Source organism: Vigna angularis, chromosome 9 (assembly GCF_016808095.1).
Source record: "Vigna angularis cultivar LongXiaoDou No.4 chromosome 9, ASM1680809v1, whole genome shotgun sequence".
Classification (NCBI taxonomy): Eukaryota; Viridiplantae; Streptophyta; class Magnoliopsida; order Fabales; family Fabaceae; genus Vigna; species Vigna angularis.
Window position 1 is genome coordinate 2,185,001 of NC_068978.1, and position 10,597 is coordinate 2,195,597.

Sequence of the window (10,597 nt, forward strand, 5' to 3'; positions counted from 1 at the left end):
GTGTATATGTTGATGTTCAGGGTCCTGTTGTTGGAGGTTATCCTGATACTCTAATAATCATCCAATCTCAAGTAGAGAAGGGTGAATTATGTGGTGAGAGGGGCAGGAGGTCCTGGTCTATGTGCTGATTTTGGACATAGTGTTGAGGACTAACGTTGTGGATGGTATAAAATATTTTGGAAGTGTATTTGTAAGAATAAGTATAAGTCATCACAAGTGCATAACCTCCCGTGACCGCTCATCAACGTATCTTCCGGATGAGTGTATATTGGGTGTTGTAGGATGAGTGTCTATTGAATATTGTGGGATAAGTGTCTATTAGAGATTGTGGTATGATGGGATGAGTGTCTATGATGCGATTATCGTATGATAGTATGAGGGTGTATGACATAATTATTATATGATGTTTGTTAAGTGTATCAATGTAATTATGCATGTTTTACAAATGATTTGTTTCATGTTAGCTCACCCCTACTTGTTTGTGTTTGTGTTTGTGCGATGATCGTATAATTCTTTATACGGGAGTAGATGAAGGAATATCTTCCGATTCAGTGCCAATGAAGGAAGAGATAGAAGAATAAATTAGAAGAGTTCGAGTTGTATTTATGAGTTTTTAGTTGAAATCTGAGTTTAAAACATATATATATATATATATATATATATATATATATATATATATATACACACACACACACACACACACACATAGGTATCTTGTATGAAGTCCTTTATATTCATTATGAGTGGTGGTGTAATGCTACAATATACCAACTATGAATTATCAAGTGTGAAGTATATATATTATCGTGTGACCGAATGTAGAAATGTTACAAAATTTATCAAATCTATTAAATATCGAGTGTGAGATTATGAGATGTTACAATTATTATTATTATTATTATTATTATTATTATTATTATTATTATTATTATTATTATTATTTCAGATTTAGAGCATAAGAGAACATGGTAGATAATTTAAATAAATTAATTGTTAATTGTTGAGAGCCTTTCTTTGTTGGTAGGATAGAGGAACCTTAAAAACCTGAGTTGGCACATCCCTAATCATAGAGCAGCCCTGGCCTGGTCTAGTCAGTTGTGACTAGTCATATGTGTTGGCGTCGAATGTGAGTTTGATGCGTTCAGAAATTTGGGTCCTCTCCGGTGACCAATTGGAGTAAAGAAAGATCTCTACTAGGATGAAAATAAAATAAAACAAGTTGATTATAGATGCATAAAGTTATCATGTGTTAATTTCTAGTCAATTATAATTTTAGGAAATCAGTCATTGTGTGTTTGGAATTTAAAGTAAGGATCCATATATAAATATATATATATATATATATATATATATATATATTTAATATAATATATATTAGTTTAATATAATATTATACTACTCGAGAGTGTAAATCAGTAAAGTAATGTGAAGTCTTTTTGGTGGTTTGGAATGAAGAGGGATGTGGCCCAATTTGTCGCTTCTTGCTTAATGTGTCAGAAAGCTAAGGTGGAGCATCAAAGACCTGGAGGTTTCCTGCAGCCGTTGGATATCCCGGAGTGGGAATGGGATAGCATATCCATGGATTTTGTCACCCATTTACCCCGCACGGTACGAAGTCATGATGTTATATGGGTGATTGTAGATCGGTTGACCAAGAGCGCTCATTTCTTGGCAATCAACCTGAGAATGTCTATGTCGAAGCTGGCGCAACTGTATGTTAAGGAGATAGTGAGGTTACATGGGGTGCCTTCGAGTATTGTGTTGGATAGAGACCCGAGGTTCACATCCAGATTTTGGCAAACCCTTCAGAGTGAGATGGGAAGCAGACTATAGATGAGCTCGGCTTATCATCCCTAGACGGATGGACAGTTTGAAAGGACGATCCAATCGCTTGAAGATTTGTTGAGGACTTGTATTTTGGATCACCTAGGGGTATGGGATGAGATATTGCCACTGGCTGAGTTCACTTACAACAACAGCTACCAAGCCAGTATCGATATGGCTCCATTTGAAGCCCTCTATGGAAGACGTTGTAGAACACCTTTGTGTTGGTTTCAGGAGGGAGAATACGTGTTAACAGGTCCAGAGATAGTTCAGCAGACTACAGAGAAGGTGAAGCTTATACAGGAAAGGATGCAGGCATCTCAGAATAGACAGAAGTCCTATGCTGATCGGAGACGCAGGCCGTTGGAGTTTGCAATTGGGGATCATGTGTTCCTCCGAGTGACTCCTACTACTGGTGTAGGAAGAGCCATTCGTGCTAGGAAACTATCTCCTAGGTATCTTGGTCCTTACCAGATTTTACGGCGCATAGGACCGGTAGCTTATGAGATAGCCATGCCACCCCGGTTGGCTAACCTTCATCCAGTTTTTCATGTCTCACAGCTTAGGAAATATGTACCGAATCCGTCTCATGTACTAGAAGCTGAAGATGTCAGTGTTAGAGAAGATCTATCCATGGAGGTACAACCAGTCAAAATTGAGGGGAGCCAGAACAAATGGCTTAGAGGCCAAACTGTCAGTTTGGTCAAAGTCATCTGGGAGGGTAGAACGGGTGACTCTACCTGGGAGCTTGAGGAAGAAATGCGAGAGTCATATCCTTAACTATTCATTGGTAAGTCTAATTTTCGAGGTCGAAAATTTTTGAAGTGTGGGAGAATGTAAGAGCCTGGAAATGTAAGGCTACTAGGCCCTGCAGCCTGGCCCAAGAAACTAAGGGCACTAGGACCTCAGAAGAGGCCTCATTTTTCCAGCTCTGAGTTCATTTTCCAGTTCCCCTTTCTCTCTCTAAACTCATCTCCATTTTCTCCTTCTTGCTCTGCCTTCTCTCTACCCTTGCACTCATTTGAACCGTTGAAATTTCAAATAGGTGGTGTTCTTTCGCTCACGGAGTTGAGAGCTTGCCTTCTATCCGATTAGATTTCTATTTGGACGGGTAAGTCAGTTTCTCCACTTTTTCTTGAACTTAGGGCATGCAACTTTACTGGTTGCATGGTGCTCCTTTTGATTTTCTGTCTATTCTAACTCTAAGAGCTGTTTCCATCACTATTTAGGTGGTTGTAGGGCACTGTTTGAGTTTCGCTGTGAAGGCACAGTTAGGATACTCTAGTTGGCTGTACTGCTCAACTTCAAGGTAAGGGGAGCTAATTATTTTTGTATGAATTTATTTTATAAAAATAATTGCATATGAATGTTGAACTGGTGTGCTCTTGTGAAACTGTTTCATGACTTTTATTGTATTGGGTGTTATAACTGAAACTGTGAAATTGTGCATGTTGTGATGTGATGAATTTAATTTGTTTTGAATGAGTTTGTTGGCTGAAATTGATCTTGTTGGAAGGTCTGGAGTAAGGGTTCTGTAATAGCATGTATATGGGTATTAAAGAGATGTACAAGTACTGTTTGAGGTTGCTGTGAGAGGAAGTGAAAATATTAAAATTAGGCATTTCAGATTTAGAGCATAAGAGAACATGGTAGATAATTTAAATAAATTAATTGTTAATTGTTGAGAGCCTTTCTTTGTTGGTAGGATAGAGGAACCTTAAAAACCTGAGTTGGCACATCCTTGATCATAGAGCAACCCTGGCCTGGTCCAGTCAGTTGTGACTAGTCATATGTGTTGGCGTCAAAGGTGAGTTTGATGCGTTCAGACATCTGGGTCCTCTCCGGTGACCAATTGGAGTAAAGAAAGATCTCTACTAGGATGAAAATAAAATAAAACAAGTTGATTGTAGATGCATAAAGTTATCATGTGTTAATTTCTAGTCAATTATAATTTTGGGAAATTAGTCACTGTGTGTTTGGAATTTAAAGTAAGGATCCATATATAAATATATATATATATATATATATATATATATATATATATATATATATATATATATATATATATATATATAAAATAAAGTAAGGATAGTTGTTTCTTATATTGAAACGTGAGTGTTAATCGATAATTATATTACTTGTAGGTATGTATAAATTGATGCATTTTATGAGCTGCTATGGGTTAGTTGGAGCTGTTTGGTTCTTGGTATTGATTAACTTAGATTCAATTGTGGAGATTTTATTTTTATAATTTGTGAGTGGTGAGTAATGTATATTGTTGAGATTGTGTATATGTTGATTGTGGCAGAAAGTATATGATTACAAAGTGATGAAAGTATGATCCGAGTTGTAAATCAAGTTTCATGTGTGTAGGATCTCTTGGTGAGATCCTTAGTGTAGAATGATTGCATGGTAGCTCAGTCTTGGGGGTTTTCCTGACGCTCCAATGGTCTTTTATTCTCAAGTAGAGAGGATTGATCCATGTGGTGAGGAGTAGCAGAAGGTCCTAGTCTTGGAGGCTTCCAGTATGCTCCAGGGCGCGGAACGGATTAACCTCGTGAGTGTGGTAGGGTGGAACCCATTGGCAACAGTTTTACAAAGCAGTAGAGGCCACCACGAGTGCATAACCCGCCATAGCTCGGCAATCATTCCGGTCCGGACGAGTCGGTCTATAAAGCAATGGGTCATTGTGTAGATACTCTTCCGCCTAACATCCATCAGTAGATGTAAACCCTGTAACAAACTTATAACAAAAACAAAAAATACCCAAAAGTTCAAAATTACATCACCACACCAAAAATTAAAAGTTCTTAAATCACTGGGTTGCCTCCCAGCACGCGCTCTTTTAACGTCACTAGCTTGACCCAATAAAGCTCATGTTCCATCTTCTTTTTCTTCTTTCTACTGAACTTCTTCAGAAATTTGATCAAACCAGGAACCTGTTGCAATGTCTCAATCATAGGAACTTTAATCTCCAATTTCTGGAAGATTTCCATGAAGCACTTAAATTTTTTTTTCTTCCTATGATACTTCTTTGGATGACGAAAGGGTTTTTGATATGATTCTCTCTCTCTTCCTCTCGTCCTCTTTCTCTTTTCTCTCACTTTCTTGTTCCTCTTTTTCTTTTCTCTTAGTCTCTTTTTTTCTTTTCTTTTTCTACTCACTTTCTTAATCTTCACACAAATTTTCTCTTCTTCTTTCTCTTCTCTCTTCTTTTTCCAACTCAACTTTTTCAACATTTACACTCACTAGCACTTTACACTCTTCCCTGGGGTTAATCTCAGTACTAGCCCCAAAATTCTTGTCAGGCCTTTCTTCCAACAGCTTATTAATTTGATCCATTTGAATCTCCAAGTTCGTAATAGCAGCTTCAGTGCTCTTTTGAGTGGATTCAGTTGCCTGTATGAATTGCTGAAGAGTTTCTTCCATCCTTATTGATCTTTCATTAAGTGTAGACATTTGTTGCCATAAAGTTGGTTGTTGTTGTTTCTTGTTAAATTGCCCTGATTGTCCAGCTTGCCCACTTTGTCCTTGACCAATACTTGGGTGTGGTTTCCACCCTTGATTGAAGTTTCCCTGACAGTATGGAAATTGATTGGCCATGAAGTTAACATCCTCTAAAGCTTCCACTGGAAAGGCGCATTGACCATTGATATGGTCACCCCCACATAATTCACACATTTGTGGTTGAACCTATGCAACAGTCTTTAACTCTTTTGGCAATTGTGTAAGTATCTTTGTGAGATTCTCCAATTGTTGAGTTAGTATCTTGTTCTAAGCTAGCAAGGCATCATTGGATTACAACTGTAGAACTCCTTTTTGTTGAATAGGAGCTCCTCTTTCACTGTTTAGCTCATTATCATTAGTAGCCATGTTGTCAATTATTTTTGTGGCTTCCTCTGGAGTTTTCCATTTGATATTGCCTCCAGCTGAGGCGTCAAGCATCATCTTGGTTTGTGAACCAAGTCCTCCAAGGAAGATTAGGACTACTTCCACTTCGTCAAATCCATGCGTGGGAGTCTTTCTTAATAGGCTTTTGTACATGTCCCATGCATGACCTAGTGATTCCTCCATGCCTTGCTTAAAAGCTGATATCTCTTGCTTACCTTTATTTACCTTGGACTGTGGAAAGTATTTGTTTAAGAACTTTGTGACTACATCTTCCCACTCTGTAAAGCTCCCTTCTGGAAAAGAATTCAATAAATATAAAAACAGAAAATAAAATAAAATAATAAGTGAAAAATATAAACAGAAAAAAAAAACAGAATTCAAATTTCAAAATTCAAGTCAAAGATAATCAATAATCAAACAAATGAACTAGTTAAACCACGAGTCCCTGGCAACGACGCCAAAAACTTGATGACAAATTTATGAACACCGAAAAACGACGCTACAAACTTGTTTAACCCTCGGCAAGTGTGACCGAATCGTATCAAGTAATAAACTCGGTAAGACCAAGTATCATTTTCCCAAAGGACTCACGGCCTAGTTAGTTATATGATTTCTTGATTATTTAAGACTTGTGAACAATTTCTTGTGGTTTCAAATGCAAAAGACAATAATTAAATATGTATGCATGAGTTTGATCAATGGCAAAAAGGAACACAAACACGGAATGAATTATATGGATGAGTATGTTGTTGGGGAAATCAATTTCATCTTATCCACTCTCATATACTTTTAGGAATTCATCATTCTTTTCATCATTGTTAATGTCACTCTCTAAATCACCTTGCAAGAAGGCCTATCCTTAATTACGAGTTCATACAATTCCTAGCATCCCTAATAATTAATTCTGAAGCACAGAAGCTTAAAGGCAACCAACTTCATATCCCTATGTCTAGGCGATATTACTTTTGGGAGAAATTCCCCGGATCTAGATTTTACCGTATGTGTCCATATCACTAAAATCAATAATCATGACATCGAATGAGTTAAACAATGCATGCTTTGAGCAAAGAGGAAAAACCCTAACTAATGATGAAAGAAAGCATGTATCTCAAATAAGATGTTTAAACACTAATTCCATATATGAGAGTTTCACAAGATTACATTGATTCCCCAACAACAAGAAGGGTTTAGTTCACCATATTCATGGTGAAACTAGATGAACAATAATGAAGTAATGAAAGATAGAACCCTAGAAAGATGAGAAGGTAGCCTTAGCATCCAAGATCTTCCTCCAAGGGGTGGAAAGGTGTATGTTTGCTTCGTCTCCAGCCAAAGATACAAACCCTAGGAAGTCCTAAAGCTTATATACTATTCGTAATATTACAGAAAAGTGGGCCTAAGCCCAAAATACCACCGCTCAGCGGTAAACTGTCGCTCAACGGTACTAGCGCAATTTCAAATCACCCCTCAGCTGCACTTTCACCCCTCAGTGGAGCCAACGTGTGTTCCTGAGTGCCGCTCAGCGGTAAACTGACGCTAAGCGGTACTTTTTTTGCACTTTTTTAAGTTCTTTTCTGATTCGATCTCTATCCTTCTTCACTTCTTTCATCAAATTCATCTTAAAACCTGCATAAAACACTGAAATCAAGCATAAACCTGTGCAACTCTCTTATTTCTAAAAATATGAACAAAAGCATGATTTCAAGCTAGTTTCTATGTCGGAACAATCGGTACCGTTATAGAGTCGCGCAGCGAAATAAAATATAGATAGCGGAAAGCGTGTAACGATCACAACACAAGTTAAAATAGTCGGTTTCAAAAATTGATTTTCTTAGCAAACTTTTATCGAACACTTGATGTGCTAAGAGTTTAGGGATCAAGAAAATCAACACAGAATTTTTATCCTGGTTCGAATCAAAAGATTCTACGTCCAGTCGTTAATCACTATAAATAGTGATTAACCTTTTTCACTAAAAATATAAATAGTGATTAACCTTTTTCACTAAAAATACAGATTACAAGATAAATGAAATGAGCAAAGAATAGAAAACACCTTCCTTCGACAAACGAACCGGAAGAGCTTCCTTCGACGCACGAACCGGAAGCAACAGCTCTGTCAACTTGAAGAGAACTGCTCCGACCTTTGACACACAAAGCGCGAGCTTCTCCTATTCACAAGACCAGACAAGAGCACTCTATCACTTTGAGAACTTCCTCAGACAAACTGTATTCTCAAAATGGCATAGTGCCTCAGACAAGAGCACTCACTTACTATGCCAGCCATCGTAGAAGACACATTCAAAATTTTTATTTATAGTGCCTATTATGCTCATTTATGAATAGAAAGAAGTGAACTCAAAATGCTTTAGACAAATCCATGATAAATCATTAGTGTATCCATTACAAATCACCATCATCATCATTGGAAAGATCAACACTTTTACACGCAACAACTTGTAATTAAGAAACTTTAGAAGAAGCTCTTCATGAAAATCAACAAACTTAAAGACAATAGACATCATTTTCACGAAAAGAAAGCTTCTACAATCCCCTTCATTAAAGATCTGAGTAGTGTTTTTATGTAACATTAATGGTGTGGAAAAGAAAGAACTGTTGAATACATCTTACTGCCAAAAGGAATATCTGACATGTTTAGTGTGATCCACTTTCTTATGTATGCCCTTACAAAGAAAAACATAAACATCATTCGCATTTCATTTGAGTGGTAGGAGCATAGTAAACACATTCAACCGATCAAAAACTAAAAAAGCATAAATTCATTTTTTTATCCTTTTTATGTTAGTATATTGTTTTAAGTTTCATATGATCCACTGATCCATGCATGTGACTCAAAATAGTTTAAGGTGAATATATGTTTATTAATGATTATGAGGATGTGTTATGATCTTTGATAGAGTTTTCTTTATATAATTAGAACATCCAATAAGACCTAAAGCTTTAGAAGTAACCTTTGAGTATGAGTTTTTTACTCCAAGTAAGTGAAGATAATAAATTATAATAGAGCTAATTGAACATGATTATCTGTGATGAAACTTGGTTTGATTAATATGATAAATTTGTGATTCTCTTTTGAATTTGAAATTAGTTGTAATGTCTGATTTGGTATGTTGGCCTTTTAAAGTGTTTAGTTAAAGTATTTGATTTTAAACTGATGTGTTAGAGATTATATAGATATTTATTTGAAGTGTGAATGTTGGTACTTGAGAATAATGTTATCAAATTAGACAATTAGCATAAACTAAGAATTCTTGAACTAAATTATACATACTGAATGTTTGAGAAGAATAAAAGTAACTCATATAGGCCAATGAACCCAATTGGATATACATTATTGAACTCTGACATTTTGATATGATTGGTGATCTATGATATTGATTGAGTTGTTATTTTGGTTGAATTGAAAAGGTTGTCTGTGAAACTAATGTGATTTTTCTAAAATTATCCAATTTTTCTATATGAGAGTTGTTTTGAACTAAAACAAGGTATTTGAAACTAAGGAAAAGCTAGAATCTCCTAGATAGGCAAGTTGAATAACCTAACTTAGTTACATGTGTTATTTTTTGTATAGGTGTAAGACAATACCACATAACCACTTGACGCCAAATGAGAACTCACGTTAGTTAACTCCAGGGGTCAAGGGTACTAGGTGGTATCCTAGGACCGTTGGGAGCTCATTTACGATGAGATCCAAAGGTCTAGGGCATTGGGTTGTACCCTGGTCGCATTGGACACTCACTTGATAGTGAGGACTAGGGCTTTGGGCGCCGAGTGTAACACTACAAAAAATATTAATATTACCGACGGATTTTTACCGACGGATAAATATCCGTTGATATATCTTAATTTCCGACGGAATTACCGACGGTGTTTTTATGTGCATTACCGACGGATTTACCGAAGGCTTTCGGTCGTCGGTAAGTGACATGCGCATTACCGACGGATTTACCGAAGGCTTTCGACTGTCGGTAAAAAGAGCGGGATTTTTATCGCCCATTATTTCGCGGATGACATTACCGACTGATTTACCGAAGGCCTCTGACCGTCGGTAAAAAATCAGAATTTTTCGAAACCAGCTTCGCATCCAGGGCCAATATATGTGGCAAACACTTATTTCTCCTCTCATTTCTCTCTGTCTCAGTCTAATACTTCAATCAGTAAAGAAATCTCCACCGTCACTGCTCTCCACCGCCGCTGCCCTCCACCGCCGCTGCCCTCCACCACCGCTGCCCTCCACCACCGCTGCTCTCCACCACCGCTGCTTTCCACCGCTGCTCTCCATCGTCGTTGCTCTCCACCGTCGCTGCACTCCCACCGCTGCCCTCCCGCCGCTGCCCTCCACCACCGCTTCCCTCTACCACCGTTCTCTCCACCATCGTTGCCCTCTACCACCGTTCCTTCCACCACATTCAAACGATTAGGAACATTTATCTTACAAATCTGAGAATTGCAGAAAAACTCTCCATGATTTCCTATAATTTTAACTATTGAAAATAAATTGGTTGTTTGATACTTTGGAAACTAGTTTGTTACTCGCGTGATGCCGTTTTGGTGGCGGAGTTTGTGAAAATGAAAAAAAAAATTTATACAGCGACGAAGGAAGAGGAAGAAGATGAACCAGGTCGCGACATTTACCGACGGATCTACCGAAGGCCTAGAACCTTCGGTAATTACCGAAGGCTTTACCGACGGCCAAAAGCCTTCGGTAATTACCGACGGCCAAAAAATCTGTCGATAAAGTTTACCGACAACGTTTATACCGACGGTATTTTGGCCGTCGGTAAGCCGTCGGTAAATGCTAATTACCGACGGATTTTATACATTACCGACGAATTATGACCGTCGGTAATCTGAATCATTCTTG